This window comes from Marmota flaviventris, chromosome X (genome assembly GCF_047511675.1).
Source record: "Marmota flaviventris isolate mMarFla1 chromosome X, mMarFla1.hap1, whole genome shotgun sequence".
In the NCBI taxonomy this organism is placed as follows: Eukaryota; Metazoa; Chordata; class Mammalia; order Rodentia; family Sciuridae; genus Marmota; species Marmota flaviventris.
In genome coordinates, this window is record NC_092518.1 from 43,056,807 (window position 1) to 43,073,661 (window position 16,855).

The window sequence follows — 16,855 nt, forward strand, 5'->3', positions numbered from 1 at the left end:
GGCACATTTGGGAAATGCTGCCTTTAGAGGTATGGGAGTGGGGTGGAAGCAGGACTCTGGCCCTTTAAGGTCGGATTGAGGGATGGCCTTTATGACAGCTGTGAGGCAGAGCAGGTCCCTTCTCCTTTCTTCCTCCTTCTGGATGAGGTGAGGGAGGCGGTCCTGCTCCTTCACTTTGGTCTCTTAAAAAGAGAGTGGGACGGGCCTGCTGCCTTGCCCCACCTCCTCTTTCTGCTCATTTTGATGCTGAGAGGTCAAGTTAGGAGAGAGGTCAAGTTAGGTCAAGTTTGGCCTAGGAGGTCGTCTTGGGAAGCAATATAGGGCCTGCCTTTCTTTCATTCCTTGTCCCATCCTTGGTCCTGGAGCCTGGATGTGGTTCCTTGAGTGACACAAAGGGATCAGAGTGACACCCTTTTGGCTTGGTCTGGAACTCTTGGCTGAACACCAAGCCTTTCAAGATGGCCCTCCACTGCACTCTTAGAATAATTCTTTGGGGACTGGTGCTTTCAATGGAGAATGGGGTCCACATGGAAAAGGGAGACCATCCCTCTGTCACCCCCCCTACCCACGGAAACCCCTACCTTGCCATGTTTCAGGAGCTGATAGAAGAAGCAGCAGGCAAGCAGCAGAGGGAGCCACAGCTCCAAGGGCATTGGCTACAGTACATGCTGGAGTTGGACCAGTGTTCAGCTGACCCCCATGGACATCCTAGGAAGAATCGTACCATCAGAGCCACCATGGTGAGGCTGGTGAGGCCTAGAAGAGGTGAATCCTCATGTCCCTATTCCACCCTAGAGTTGGGAGAAGGGTAGAAGACTGTAGAGAACAAGGAATCTGTGGGTTTACTGTCAGGCCTCATTGCCTGGTGCAGGTAGGCACGGCTTCATTTTCTTTGTTTTTGGTTTTGTTGTTGGAGTTGGAACCCCAGGGTGCTTTACAACCAAATCAGTCTCCAGCCCTTTTTGGGTGGTGGAGGCTACCAGGGACTGAACTCTGAGCCACATCCCCAGCCCTATTTTGTATTTATTTTAGAGATAGGGTCTCACTGAGTTGCTTAGCGCCTCTCCATTTCTGGCTTGAACTTGCCATCCTCCTGCGTTAACCTCCCAAACTGCTGGGATTATAGGCATGCACCACCATGCCAGGCCCCAGCCTTTTTTATTTTTATTTTAAAATTTATTGATTTATTTATTGGTACTGGGGATTGAACCCAAGGGTGCTTAAGTGTTATACCGATACCAAGACCCTCAAATAACTCTCAGACCACACATTGGCATTCCAATTAAGCCTTTATTGCTGGCCAGTGGCGGACACTCTACTCTCTAAAAGCAAGATAGAGTGGTGCACCCCCTTCAGTTTGGCCTCATATTTAAGTCAAAAAACCACAAAAGGGACATTTGGGGGTTTAGTCAATGCAATCAAGCCAAATTACAGAAGCGGGAGATTGCATTCAGGTGGTGGGAGGCTTAGCCAATCAAAATAAGCCCAGTTACCCAGTTACAGAAACAGGAGCCCAGTCATCCCAGTTACAGAAACAGAGCCCAGTTAGATAGTTCCGTGTTCTTGAGGGTTCAACCAAAGGAAAAAAAAAAAAAAAACTTGCCCCAGTCATGACCTTTCTAGTTGGCATGGCTGTTTCACAAAATGGAGTTAATAAACAAAATGGAGTCACTATAGTCACGACTTCCGGTTCATCATATTAGCACTGAGCCGCATCCCCAGCCCTTTTAGAGACAGGGTCTTGCTGATTTGCTTAGGGCCTTGCTAAGTTGCTGAAGCTGGCTTTGAACTTGCAGTCCTCCAGCCCCAGGCTCTGGAGCTGCTGCAATGACAGGCATGCACTACCACACCTGGCTGATTTTTAAAATTTTGAGAAAGGGATTCACTAATTTGCTGAGGATCTTGCTAAGTAGCTGGGCGGGCCTCAAACTTGTGATCTTCCTGCCTCTGCCTCTTGAGTCACTGGGATTCCAGATATGTACCACCCTGCCCTGGTTTTGAAAGGACGGCAAGCTCAGGAAAGCTGGCTCCAAGCCTATTTTCCTTTAGGGCCCCAGCTTAAGAACAGATTAGCTTGGGGCCTTCTGAAAAATCTTTTCCATTCCCCACAACAACTGAGTAATGTGTTAGCCACTTTCCTTCATAATAATCTTATTGCTTGTTGTCTCTGAAGACTGTAATTGAGCTGCATTTTTGTGGAGGGCTGTTTATGTGGTGGTTTGCTCTTAGAAGGCAAATAGTACAGGATGCTGTGTTGGGGAGACTTATAAAGCCTCAGAAAAGATGAGAAAAGCTAACACCTGAGGATATGCGAGCATCTGTGACAGTATTTAATTAATGACAGCCAGTACCACTTGTAGTTGTGGGGCAATTGACCATTTTAGAGAGAAGAGAACTATGGCATGGAGAGAGAAAGCAACTGGCAAATGTCACACGGTGAGTGGCAGAGATGAAATTTGAGCTCAAGTCTGATCCTAAAATCTGTCTATAACTTTTTAAATCTTTAAATGCAGTATCCCAATCTGCCAGGAAGTTCTCCTATTTGGGCCATGGTGCTACTTTGAGATTTTGGCACCAAATATGCTTTATGATTTTCTTTGTCCCCATCATGCTCAATTCGCAGCAAGATGGGACCCCTTCTGCCTGCCTGATGGAACCTGGGTGGCAGACCATAAGCACACAGACATGGTCGCAGCAGCGGTGGTAGCGGATTCCATACCGTTGGCAGGGGGAGGACTGCAAGGTAAGGCTGAGAGAAGCTTGGGTATCTGAGAACGAGGAAGAAAAAGTAGAATGGGAAAGTGGTTCCCCAGCAAGGAAAACTTTAGCAGTAGAACAGAACAGAGAGGAGGATGGGAGCGGAGAGCAGAGGGAAGGATGGGAGCGAATCTCAAAGCTTGAACATTTTTTGCCCTGTCTGGTGACAGAAATTGTCCAATTCAGTGAGGGTTTAAAATCAAAATTCCTTCTGGGGGCCATTGTGACCCATCGAACTTTTGGGGTCTAAGGATAGGATTCCGTGTTTCCCATGACCTTCTGGCACCCTCAGGGGTGACTGGGAGCAGAAAAATGCGTCCCAAATTTTGCTTGTGCTCACCTGAGGAACGGGTAAGGGCCAGGCATGGGTTGAGGTGTCCCAGCAACCCACTTGGGGGCCCAAACGGATGGAGGGGCTTGCAAGAGGACTGGAATATCTCCACAGTTCCCGGAGACTTGAACGGAATGGGTAGGGTCTATGGCATGCGTGTGACTTATGGATAGACCCCACACATGGAAAGGGGCTGTAAGGTCAGGAGAACAAGGGAACTTACCCAACTCTGTTGGCCCGGATGAAGACAGGGAAAAGAGCAGCTTAGGAATTTTCCTGGTTCATTTAAAGGGGGAAGGGATGGACTTCAATCCCCTGAGGCAGAAGCCCGAAAATCCCTCCCAGGTTTCGGCACCAGATGTGAGGTCAGGCAACTGGGCAGCGATCAAAGGAGGCAGATTTAAAAGGCTGCTGAACGAGGCTTTATTGAGACTCACTCCCATGTGGGACTCGATCAGACTGACAGAGTAGACAGGAGAAGGGTCTGAGGAGAAACCACGTGGGGGTTCTACAGGACTGGAATTTTATGTAGCTTATGGCAGGATGGAAAGGGCTTGGGACAGGAAAAGCTGTTTTTAGAGTCCCTTGTCCTACTGGAGTTGGTCGGGGGAACTGGCTGAGACCAGGATTGGTCAGGAAACCCTGCTGATTGACAGCCATTAGCCAGGAGATCCCACTTATTGACAGTTGTATCCGTCGTTGCCTCATTGATATTTCTTTCCGATGCTCAGGCTACTTGGTGCTTTGTTCCTAAGTCACCGCCACTGACCTGACACTAAGCTCAAGTATCAGATCAAAAGTCTCAATCAAACATTAGGCTTTAAGACCAGCGGACACACACTCACTCAGACCGTGGTGATCAGATCAGGAACCAAGGCAGGCTTCTCCTGGGGTGGAGCTGACAGCCAGTTTAGGAGAGAGTCCTAGGGAGAAGTTGCAGCTCTCACCAGGGTCAAGATGTGGCTGTAGAGTCTGAGAGTGGTGAGGAAGAGGCAGAAGATCAGGCAATCCATGAAAAGAGTTGGGATGTCAGTCCAGGTTCTCATCAGGCTCTCCAGCGGGAGGGCATCAGTGTGGGCTGGCTTAATGTCAGTTCATTTGCTCCATCATTTATACTAAATTTTGGGGCTTCTGACCAACCTTTCAATCCCTATCAGTCATTTGCATAAAGCATCTGGTCTGTGGTCCCTATCCTGATTTTCTTGCCACTCCCCCTTATTGAGGTGAGGACAACATGACAGAGACTTCACTCTGAGCTTTTCAGGGTGGGGAGAAATGACTTGTTTGTACCTGAGGGCCATACTGGAAGGCTCTGTAGGTATGCCTGATGAGACTGCAGGTTTCAAACTGGAGTTTTAAAATGGAGTTGCTTAGGCTCAGGCCTAAGGCCATCTTTACACTAGTATAATAGTATAGGTAGATAATGTTACAAGTGCTTAGAGGATTAGCAATTGGGATCCCAGGATTCCAGAGAAGAAATGGATCAGGCCTGGGGATATAATGCAGTTGGTAGAGTGCTTGCCTCACTTGCATAATGCCCTGGGTTCAATGTTCAGCACCACACACACACACACACACACACACACACACACGTCTCACTGTTTGGAGCAGAGAAAGGAAAGCAGAGATAATGTTGGAAGGCCTCATTGAGAAGGTAATATTTAAGCTGGAACTTGGGAAAGGAGGAGTAAGGAGCCGATTACATTGGCAGAGAAGTTCATCCTGATTTAGGAAAGAGAACATAACTTGGTGTGGGTGGAAATTCATTCAACAAATATTTATTTAGCACCTACTGAATAAATAGGGCTGAGCATGCAAATGTGATTAAGACAGGCAAAGCTACTGTCAGGTCAGTGGTGGCGACTTGGTGGCAACTTAGAACAAAGCAGCCATGTAGGAAAGGAACATCAATCAGGTGCCAGTGGAAATGCCTTTCAATCAGCAAGATCTCCTGACTAATGCCTGACAATCAGCAGGACCCCCTGGCCAGTCCTGGAGTTCAGCTAACTCCCCTGACCAACTCCAAAAGGACAAGGGACCCTAAAAACACCTTTCCCTGTCCCAAGCCCTTCCCTTCCTGCTGTAAGCCCCATAAAAGTCCAGTCTGGTTGAGCTTCCATGCGGTTTCTCCTCAGACCCTTCTTCTGTCCACTCTGTGGGTCTGATAGAGTCTGCTCGGGAGTGATATCTCAATAAAGCCTCGTTCAGTGGCCCTTTTAAATCTGCCTCCTTGATTCAGCTATAGAACAGGTAATTTCAGGCTGCCATTCGCCTGCGTCTCACAGACAAATTACTCAGGCTCAGTGCTAACGAACCCGCGGAAACTGCTTCTTGGAGCCTGCTCCTATCAGAGCATACACCGAGCCTGGAGCGGCTGAATTCTGGCTCCCGGAACTGCTCTGGCCCAGGGCTAAAGAACCCGCGGAAACTGCTTCTTGGTCCGGGTCCTGCTGAATACTGTGGAGGTAAATACCAACCGAGCCTTCATAGGCAGTGGCAACAGGACTGAGACGGGGCTTGTGAGGGCCGGTCAGGACTCACCCGTTGCTTTGGTCACCCGGCAAAGGGAACGAAATGCTGCCATCCGCATGGGATACCAATATGGCAGAGATCTGATGTTATCAGAAAGCGGCGGAGGAGATAACTTCATCGATACCAGCGGCGACAGAAACAGTTGGTCTCCTGGTAAAGAAAGTGAGTCACAAACACCCGAGTCTCTCTCACTTTGTCATCAAGCCAGAGGGTCAGAGCAGAGCCGCCGCCCGTGCCCGGAACAGGCCCAGCGACCCTCCGACGTGGTAGTCACGTCACCCCAATTGGAGTAGGGGCCGAGCAGAGCCGCCACCTGCGCCCGGAACAGGCCCAGCGACCCGCTGGCGTGGTAGGCACATCACCCCAATTGGAGTACGAGCAGAGCAGAGCCGCCACCCGCGCCAGCAAGGTAGGCAGACCTGCGACCGACCAGCGGAACAGGCCCAGCAGCCTGTCGGCATTGTAGACACGTCACCCCAATTGGAGTAGGGGCAGAGCAGAGCCGCCTCCCGTGCCCGGAACAGGCCCAGCGACCCGCCGGTGTGGAAGACACGTCACCCCAATTGGAGTAAGGGCAGAGCAGAGCCACCGCCCGCGCCTGCAAGGTAGGCAGACCTGCGACCGACCGGCAGAACAGGCCCAGGGATCTGCGGGCGTGGTAGACACGTCACACCAATTGGAGGAGGGGCAGAGCAGAGCCACCGCCCGCGCCTGCAAGGTAAGCAGACCTGCGACTGACCGGCAGAACAGGCCGAGAGGCCCGTCAGCATGGTAGACTGATCACCCCAATTGGAGGAGGAGCACAGCCGCCACCCGCCCCTGCAAGGGAGACTTTTTCAACTATACAAGAGCAATATAAATATATAGGGGGAAAATTTCAAAAACACAACAGTTTCACCAAGCAGAAAGAAATGCGAGCAGTATGAAAAGACAAGGAAAGAAAGGACCACAAGCAATGCAGATCAACTCAACTTTAGAAGAGGTAATATCTGCAGCAGATGGAATGTCAGATAAAGAATTCAGGATATACATGCTTCAGATGATCTGGAGTCTCAAGGAAGACATCAGACAGCAAAATCAGACAATGAAAGATCACTTCAACAATGAATTACATAAACAAATCCAAGAAGCAAAAGATCAACTATACAGGGAGATAGAGGTTATAAAAAACAAACAAACAGAAATCCTAGAAATGCAGGAAGCAATAAACCAACTTAAAAACTCAATTGAGAATACTACCAGCAGAGTAGAACACTTAGAAGATAGAACATCAGACAATGAAGATAAAGTATTTCAACTTGAAAAGAACATAGACAGCTCAGCAAGACTGTTAAGAAAGCATGAGCAGAACATCCAAGAAATATGGGATAACATAAAGAGACCAAACTTAAGAGGCATTGGGATACAGGAAGGTATAGAGGTCCAAACCAAAGGAATGAGCAATCTATTCAATGAAATAATACGAGAAAACTTCCCAGAGTTGAAGAATGAGACAGAATCCCAAATGCTAGAAGCCTACAGGACGCTGAATGTGCAAAATCATAAGAGATCCACACCTAGACACATTATAATGAAGATGCCCAACATACAGAATAAGGAGAGAATTTTAAAAGCTACAAGAGAAAGGAAGCAGATTACATTTAGGGGTAAACCAATCAGGATAACAGCTGATCTTTCAACACAGACTGAAAGCTAGAAGATCCTGGAATAACATATTTCAAACACTGAAAGAAAATGGGTTCCAACCAAGAATTGTGTTTCCAGCGAAATTAAGCTTCAGGATGGAAGATGAAATTAAAACCTTCCACGATAAACAAAAGTTACAAGAATTTGCAGCTAGAAAACCATCTCTTCTAAACATCCTTGGCAATACATTACAGGAAGAGGAAATGGAAAATAACAATGAAAACCAACAGTGGGAGGTAGGACAGTAAAGGGGGGAAAATAATCAAAGAGGAAAACAAACCATGTTTAGTAACATAAATAAACAAATATGGCTGGAAGAACAACCCATATCTCAATAATAACCCTAAATGTTAATGGCTTAAACTCACCAATTAAGAGACACAGGCTAGTAGAATGGATCACAAAACAAGACCCAACAATATGCTGCCTACAGGAGACGCATTTGATAGGAAAAGACATACATAGGCTGAAGGTGAAAGGTTGGGAAAAATCATATCACTCATATGGACTTCGGAAACAAGCAGGATTGTCCATACTCATATCAAATAAAATAGATTTCAAGCCAAAGTTAATCAAAAGGGATAAAGAGGGACAGTACATACTGCTTAAGGGAACCATACACCAACAAGACATAACAATCATAAATATATATGCCCCCCAAAATGGTGCAGCTATGTCCATCAAACAAACTCTTCTCAAGTTCAAGAGTCTAATAGACCACCATACAATAATCATGGGAGACTTCAACACACCTCTCCCACCACTGGACAGATCTTCCAAACAAAGTTGAATAAGGAAACTATAGAACTCAATAACACAATTAATAACCTAGACTTAATTGACATATATAGAATATACCACCCAACATCAAGCAGTTACACATTTTTTCTCAGCAGCACATGGATCCTTCTCAAAAATAGATCATATATTATGTCACAGGGCAACTCTTAGACAATATAAAGGAGTAGAGATAGTACCATGCATTTTATCTGATCATAATGGAATGAAACTGAAAATCAACGATAAAAGAAGGAAGGAAAAATCATGCATCACTTGGAGAATGAACAATAGGTTACTGAATGATCAATGGGTTATAGAAGACATCAAGGAGAAAATTAAAAAATTCTTAGAGATAAATGAAAACACAGACACAACATATCAGAATCTATGGGACACATTGAAAGCAGTTGTAAGAGGAAAATTCATTGCTTGGAGTTCATTCCTTAAAAAAAGAAAAAAACAACAAATAAATGATCCCATACTTCATCTCAAAATCCTAGAAAAAGAAGAGCAAAACAACAGCAAAAGAAGTAGAAGGCAAGAAATAATTAAAATCAGAGCTGAATTAATGAAATTGAAACAAAAGAAACAACTGAAAAAATTGACAAAACTAAAAGTTGGTTCCTTGAAAAAATAAATAAAATCGACAGACCCTTAGCCATGCTAACGAAGAGAAGAAGAGAGAGAACTCAAATTACTAGCATACGGGATGAAAAAGGCAATATCACAACAGACACTTCAGAAATACAAAAGATAATCAGAAATTATTTTGAATCCTTATACTCCAATAAAATAGAAGGTAGTGAAGGCATCGATAAATTTCTTAAGTCATATTATCTGCCCAGATTGAGTCAGGAGGATACAAACAACCTAAACAGACCAATACCAATTGAGGAAATAGAAGAAACCATCAAAAGACTACCAACTAAGAAAAGCCCAGGACCGGATGGGTATACAGCAGAGTTTTACAAAACCTTTAAAGAAGACCTAATACTAATATTTTTCAAGCTATTTCAGGAAATAGAAAAAGAGGGAGAACTTCCAAATTCATTCTATGAGGCCAACATCACCCTGATTCCTAAACCAGACAAAGACACTTCAAAGAAAGAAAACTACAGACCAATATCTCTAATGAACCGAGATGCAAAAATCCTCAATAAAATTATGGCAAATCGGATACAAAAACATGTCAAAAAAATGTGCACCATGATCAAGTAGGATTCATCCCTGGGATGCAAGGCTGGTTCAATATATGGAAATCAATAAATGTTATTCACCACATCAATAGACTTAAAAATAAGAACCATATGATCATCTCGATAGATGCGGAAAAAGCATTCGACATAGTACAGCATCCCTTTATGTTCAAAACTCTAGAAAAACTAGGGATAACAGGAACATACCTCAATATTGTAAAAGCAATCTATGCTAAGCCTCAGGCTAGCATCATTCTGAATGGAGAAAAATTGAAGGCATTCCCTCTAAAATCTGGAACAAGACAGGGATGCCCTCTCTCACCACTTCTGTTCAACATAGTTCTCGAAACACTGGCCAGAGCATTTAGACAGACGAAAGAAATTAAAGGCATAAAAATAGGAAAAGAAGAACTTAAATTATCACTATTTGCAGTGACATGATTCTATACCTAGCAGACCCAAAAGGGTCTACAAAGAAACTATTAGAGCTAATAAATGAATTCAGCAAAGTGGCAGGATATAAAATCAACACGCATAAATCAAAGGCATTCCTGTATATCAGCGACAAATCCTCTGAAATGGAAATGAGGACAACCTCACAATATCCTCAAAAAAAAAATACTTGGGAATCAACCTAACAAAAGAGGTGAAAGACTTATACAATGAAAACTACAGAACCCTAAAGAGAGAAATAGAAGAAGATCTTAGAAGATGGAAAAATATACCCTGTTCATGGATAGGCAGAACTAACATCATCAAAATGGCGATATTACCAAAAGTTCTCCATAGGTTTAATGCAATGCCAATCAAAATCCCAACGGCATTTCTTGTAGAAATAGAGAAAGCAATCATGAAATTCATATGGAAAAATAAACGACCCAGAATAGCAAAAACAATGCTAAGCAGGAAGTGTGAATCAGGCGGTATAGCAATACCAGACTTCAAACTATACTACAGAGCAATAGTAACAAAAACAGCATGGTACTGGTACCAAAACAGGTGGGTGGACCAATGGTACAGAATAGAGGACACAGAAACCAATCCACAAAACTACAACTGTCTTATATTTGATAAAGGGGCTAAAAGCATGCAATGGAGGAAGGATAGCATCTTCAACAAATGGTGCTGGGAAAACTGGAAATCCGTATGCAACAAAATGAAACTGAATCCCTTTCTCTCGCCATGCACAAAAGTTAACTCAAAGTGGATCAAGGAGCTTGATATCAAATCAGAGACACGGCGTCTGATATAAGAAAAGTTGGCTACGATCTACATACTGTGGGGTCGGGCTCCAAATTCCTCAATAGGACACCCATAGCACAAGAGTTATCTAGAATCAACAAATGGGACTTACTCAAACTGAAAAGTTTTTTCTCAGCAAAAGAAACAATAAGAGAGGCAAATAGGGAGCCTACATCCTGGGAACAAATCTTTACTCCTCACACTTCAGATAGAGCCCTTATATCCAGAGTATACAAAGAACTCAAAAAATTAGACAATAAGATAACAAATAACCCAATCAACAAATGGGCCAAGGACCTGAACAGACACTTCTCAGAGGAGGACATACAATCGATCAACAAGTACATGAAAAAATGCTCACCATCTCTAGCAGTCAGAGAAATGCAAATCAAAACCACCCTAAGATACCATCTCACTCCAGTAAGATTGGCAGCCATTATGAAGTCAAACAACAACAAGTGCTGGCGAGGATGTGGGGAAAAGGGTACACTTGTACATTGCTGGTGGGACTGCAAATTGGTGCAGCCAATTTGGAAAGCAGTATGGAGATTTCTTGGAATGCTGGGAATGGAACCACCATTTGACCCAGCTATTCCCCTTCTCGGTCTATTCCCTAAAGACCTAAAAAGAGCATGCTACAGGGACACTGCTACATCGATGTTCATAGCAGCACAATTCACAATAGCAAGACTGTGGAACCAACCTAGATGCCCTTCAATAGACGAATGGATAAAAAAAAATGTGGCATTTATACACAATGGAGTATTACTCTGCATTAAAAAATGACAAAATCATAGAATTTGCAGGGAAATGGATGGCATTAGAGCAGATTATGCTAAGTGAAACTAGCCAATCCCTAAAAAACAAATGCCAAATGTCTTCTTTGATATAAGGAGAGTAACTAAGAACAGAGTAGGGATGAAGAGCATGAGAAGAAGATTAACATTAAACAGGGATGAGAGGTGGGTGGGAAAGGGAGAGAGAAGGGAAATTGCATGGAAATGGAAGGAGACCCTCAGGGTTATACAAAAGTACATACAAGAGGAAGTGAGGGGAAAGGGAAAAATAATACAATGGGGAGAAATGAATGACAGTAGAGGGGGTAGAGAGAGAAGAGGGGAGGGGAGGGGAGGGGAGGGGGGATAGTAGAGGATAGGAAAGGCAGCAGAATACAACAGCCACTAGTATGGCAATATGTAAATCAGTGGATGTGTAACTGATGGGATTCTGCAATCTGTATACAGGGTAAAAATGGGAGTTCATAACCCACTTGAATCAAAGTGTGAAATATGATATGTCAAGAACTATGTAATGTTTTGAACAACCAACAATAAAAATTAAAAAAAATATATGACAAAAATCAAAAAATAAATAAATAAATAAATCTGCCTCCTTTGGTTGCTGCCCAACTCGCCCGATCTTACAGGTACTGGCTTGGAGCATGTTCTCTGGTGGGGAGATAAATGTGGAAACAGTTAAGTCACACATTGTGGCAAATCGGTTATGATTGAGAATAGCAATGAAGTCATCTCTTTCCATGGGGTTATGCGAAGGTATCTTTGAAGAGGTAACATTTGAGCTGAGGCCTATTAAGAATGGAGACATGAGAAGAGTGGAGAGACACCTGATTTGGGTTTAAGGAACAATGTGTGCAAATGCCTAGAGGGAAGAATGTCCTATTTGTGGCTGAGTCTAGAGAGCTCTGCAGGGAATGGCAGGATATGAGGCTGGTGAGAGGTGGGGTCGGAGGCCCTGAGGAGGGCCCCAGATTCCTTTCCTAACTGCAGCACAAAGCAGACCAAATCAAGTTTGCACTGATGCTATGAGGCTGAAAAGGAGCATGCCTACAATTAGGCACATATCCCGGGCCGACTAGGAAGCATACTGGTATCTTAGGGACTCTGGAAAGGATCCAGAAGCAGATGACAGGTTCAGTCACACAGGATGTATGAGTCATTCCTTTCCCTGAAAAGGTCTGAGCAGACCCTTCCTGGCTCTGAGCCTCAGCAACCCCACCCTGCTTCAGGAAACTAGTGAGGTCAAGGTCTGAAAGGAAAGGGCAGTTCCTCACTAGACAGCCTGCTAGAGTTTGGGTTGGGTCCCTTTTCAGGCAGGGTGGAGCAGGTGTATGGGTGGGCCTCCTGGAAAGATTATTGTAAGATGGGAGTGTGGAATAACTTAAGAAAGCAAATACAGGCCTGGCTTGGGCCTGTGTGAATGATGGCTAGTGAGTGCCCCAATCCTGAGAGTGTGTTAAGCATGAGTTAGAATCCAAACTTAAAAGTATTCTGGAACATCAAAATATTAAAGAGTTATGTTAAATCCCCAGAACTATTACAACCCCAGACTTGTGGATTCAGGGGAGGAGGAAGGTTACATGAATAATATATAAATTAACATGGAAATACTTACTCAGATGTTTGTAAAGGAGAGAGAGAAGACCTTTTCCTGAGATGTCTGGTTTTGTAGTCTTTGCTCTTGACCTTTACCAGGAGGGGGAGCACAAGTTGGGAACTCTGCAGGCCCAGCCTTCCTACCCTTTGGCCACTGGGTGTCAGCACAACAGTTTGGATTAAATCTCTCAATTGCTATGGGGCATGTGGTTTTTAATAGACTTTCCAGCAAACAAAATATTGGTGATCAAGGCCTTGTTGAGATGGTATTTAGAGAAGTGTTGGTAAAATGAATGGGGCTAATGGAGAGCCATTTTTAGAAAGGATTGGAAAAGGGATAAATGGGGAGTTAAAGGAGAAATGGCCAAAAGATACTTAAGAAGCAATTAAAAAAAAAACCTTTTTGAAGTTGTAGATGGACAGAATGCCTTTATTTTATTTATTTTTATGTGGTGCTGAGGATCGAACCCAGTGCCTCACACATGCTAGGTGAGCACTCTGCCACTGAGCTACAGCCCCAGCCCAAGAAGCAATTCTTGAAGTTGTTGGAAGACAGAAATGGCAAAAATAGGTGTCCCCACTAGTGATATAATTATTTTGTGGTGCGTAGGTCCTGGATTTAAAACAGTGACAAAATAGCACCCAATATTGAATTGTTGCTGCAAACCTGCATCTGTATAGTGATATGAAGTAAGGACTCTTTTAAAAATATTTTAAACATTTTTATTATTTTTAGTTATACATGACAGTAGACTGTGTTTTGGCAGAATATACATACATGAAGTATAACTTATTCTATTTGGGTTCCCACTCTTGTGGTTGCACATGATGTGGAGTTTTTCTGTGTACAAATACAAGGCTAGGACAGTTATGACCAACTTTCTACTGTCTCTCCTATTCCTCTCCTTCCCTTCCTCCCCCTTTGTCTAATCCAATGGATTTCTATTGTCCCCTTCCCAACCTCCCTGTGGGTTATTATCCACAAATCAGAGCCAATACCAAGAAACCAAAGGCCACATGTTCTCTCTGAAATAAGGACCCTAATCCATGTATGTTTCAACATGTCTTTTAGTCACCTTTAGTAGTCAATAATATAATTGATCTTCTAAACTCTTAATGCTTGAGTTTTTCCCCTGAGTCTAGAACTGTAAAGTGATCTAAACGTGAGACAAATTACTTTCTTTAGTGTTTTCTTTCTAATTTTTATTGGTGCATTATAATTATACATAATAGATTCATCATGACATATTTGTACATGGACATAACATAATTTGATCAATTTAATTCACAGTACTTCCCTTTCCCTTACCTCCTCCCTCCCCTGACCAACTTTTTCACCACTGGTATAGTTTCTTTTCTTAATAAAAACCAGCTTGAGTTCATATTTTAACTTTACCACATACTGGCTATGTGTCCTTCATGTTTTGGTTTCTGTGGTGCTGGGATTGAACCCAGGGCCTTACATATGCTAGGCAAAAGTGCTCTCCCACTGAGATACATTCAGCACTTGGGTGTGTGTCCTTTGACATAGCTTCTGTGAGCCTCAATTTCCTAGTCTGCAAAATGGGAATAGTAAGTATCTCATAAGACTATTGAGGATTCAAGAGTTTATACATATAAAGCATCTCACAAATGATAGATATTATTCAACAAATGATAGATATTATTACTTTGAGTTAATTTCAGGGCTGATTACAGCTGTGTTTCTCTTGAACAGTTTTGTGAAGGATTTTCAGACTCAGTATTCAGGCAAGACACGAATCCCCTGACCCTGTTCTGCCTTATGTGTGCAGGTTCCTGGACTTTCCTCTTGGACCAAAGCGGGAAGTGTACCAACTGGTCAGAGCCACTGTGGTTTATCATCAACAACTCCACCTAGCTCACTGTCATTTATCCTGCCATGTGGAGCCCCGGGCCCCACAAACCCCAACCAACCACTTTCCATCAGGAGGAAATTCCTCAAAGCCTTCTCTGTCTAAAGCCTGAACAGAGATGGACACCACACAACACATTCAACAGATACTCTGGGATCACAAGAGTCACAGGGTCCTAAGACTCCACTTCATGTGTCAGCAGCAAAAAGGTAGCTCACTTTTTTGGATTCCATTGGATTCCTGGGATCCAATGGAATGGTACTTCACCTTTGGACACTGCCTTTGTACTAGTCAATTTCAATGACACTCATAAAAGTGGCCAGAAGGCTAAACTTCCCAGTGGACTGGAAGAATTTTTGGAAAGGGAATCTTCTAAAAAAGGGTCCAGCGAGCAGGCAGCATCGTGTCTAGAGTTTCTGACTCTTCCCAGGAACATTATGGGTCTGCAAATAATCAGTCTGCCAATAATCAGTGTTCCCTTTGTCCTTTCAAAGTCAGCTTCCAGCAGCGGGGCTGGGATCATTGGATCATTGCTCCTCGTCACCATACCCCAAACTACTGTAAGGGATCCTGTCCTCGGGTGCTACTTTATGGTCTCAATTCCCCCAACCACACCATCATTCAAAACTCATCAATGAGCTGGTGGACAAGAATGTCCCTTGGCCCTCCTGTGTCCCTTATAAATGTGTTCCCATGAGCATCCTTCTGATTGAGGAAACTGGGAATATTCTGTATAAGGAGTTTGCTGATATGATTGCTCAGTCTTGCACATGTAGATAATAATGAAGGAACAGCTAGCTAGGGCTGCCCATGTCATTGAAGAAAGGTTGAAAATATCAGTGTGAAAGATGTACGTGATCTTAAATCTATAGGTCCTATCCCTTGCCCTAAGTATTGTTTCTTTATTCTCTCTCCCCATTTGTAATCTACTCAGTTGACAAGACTGTGCTGATACCAATTTGACCTAGTCAAATTTGGTCACTAGAACAAATCTGACCACTACTATTGGTCAGTGCAATTTGACCAGTACAATTTGACCACTAGTCAGAGCCCTTACTGGGTAAGATGGTCCTTTGGAGATGTTCAATTTTGTCATTTTTATTGTGACGTTTTCAAGTCACTAGCCCAGGCTGGTAGAACTTTATAAAGTATCCACCAAAGCCTGGGAAAGGTGGATATTTGCTAATGTTCGGTTTCTAAGGCTCTGGAGGATTTGGAGTGGTATTAGTAGCCTGAGATTTTTGTACCCTCTTCCTCCCCTCCTGTCTCCTGGAAATGAATGTCTCCTATTCAGACTGCCTGCTTCTATGCTCTTTCTACCTTCTAATTCTTGGACTAGAGAACTTTGTAGGTAACCATCTTTATAGGAATCTTCATGTAAACATGTAGGGCTTTTCCTCTCAGCCTCTGCATCTGGAAAAAGCCCACAGGGAAGCATCAACATGGAGTTGTCCGAGATGGCAATTGCTTCAACACCACCAGCATTTGTGGTAAAGAGGAGAAGAGCTGTCATTGCTGATTAGGATGAGGGAGATTTCAAACTTTCTATGGAGCAGTAGATTTCACAGGATGTTTTCTTATTCTACATAACATTTAAAGCCCTTACTCACACCCAAAGAAAGTTCCTTGGTGGCTCAGAAACCAGGAGGCCTGTTTGGAGAAGGAGAGGAGGAGAGGACTGTGGTGGAGGGGAGAGTGAGCCATGCAGAGGTCTGGAGCTGACTTCATTCTGGGCTTGCGTGTTTCATGTATCCATTGGGCTCTGGACATTAGACTTGGGGAGATGGGGATGAATGGAACTCTGTCATGGGCTAATTGATGCTTGTGCTGTGACTCCATTCTATATTTCTATGCTGTATTTAAGTGATGGGATGGGAATGTGTTACAAATAACTTAAGGGAAATGTAAAATATGAGAAGATATATTTGTACACATGCACAATATATTTTAACAAATTTAACAATATATAATTATAATGCATTAATGATAATTAAAAATATTTTTGTTGAAGAGGATCATAAATATTTGGAGAATTGGGAGAACAGGTGGAAGGAATTTGTTTCC

General features: G+C 43.5%; 1 pseudogene; it reads left to right on the forward strand.

The window, feature by feature from the left end:
• Positions 1-458: 458 nt before the first annotated feature.
• LOC114082175 (bone morphogenetic protein 15 pseudogene) lies at positions 459-15,571 on the forward strand (annotated as a pseudogene).
• Positions 15,572-16,855: the final 1,284 nt, after the last annotated feature.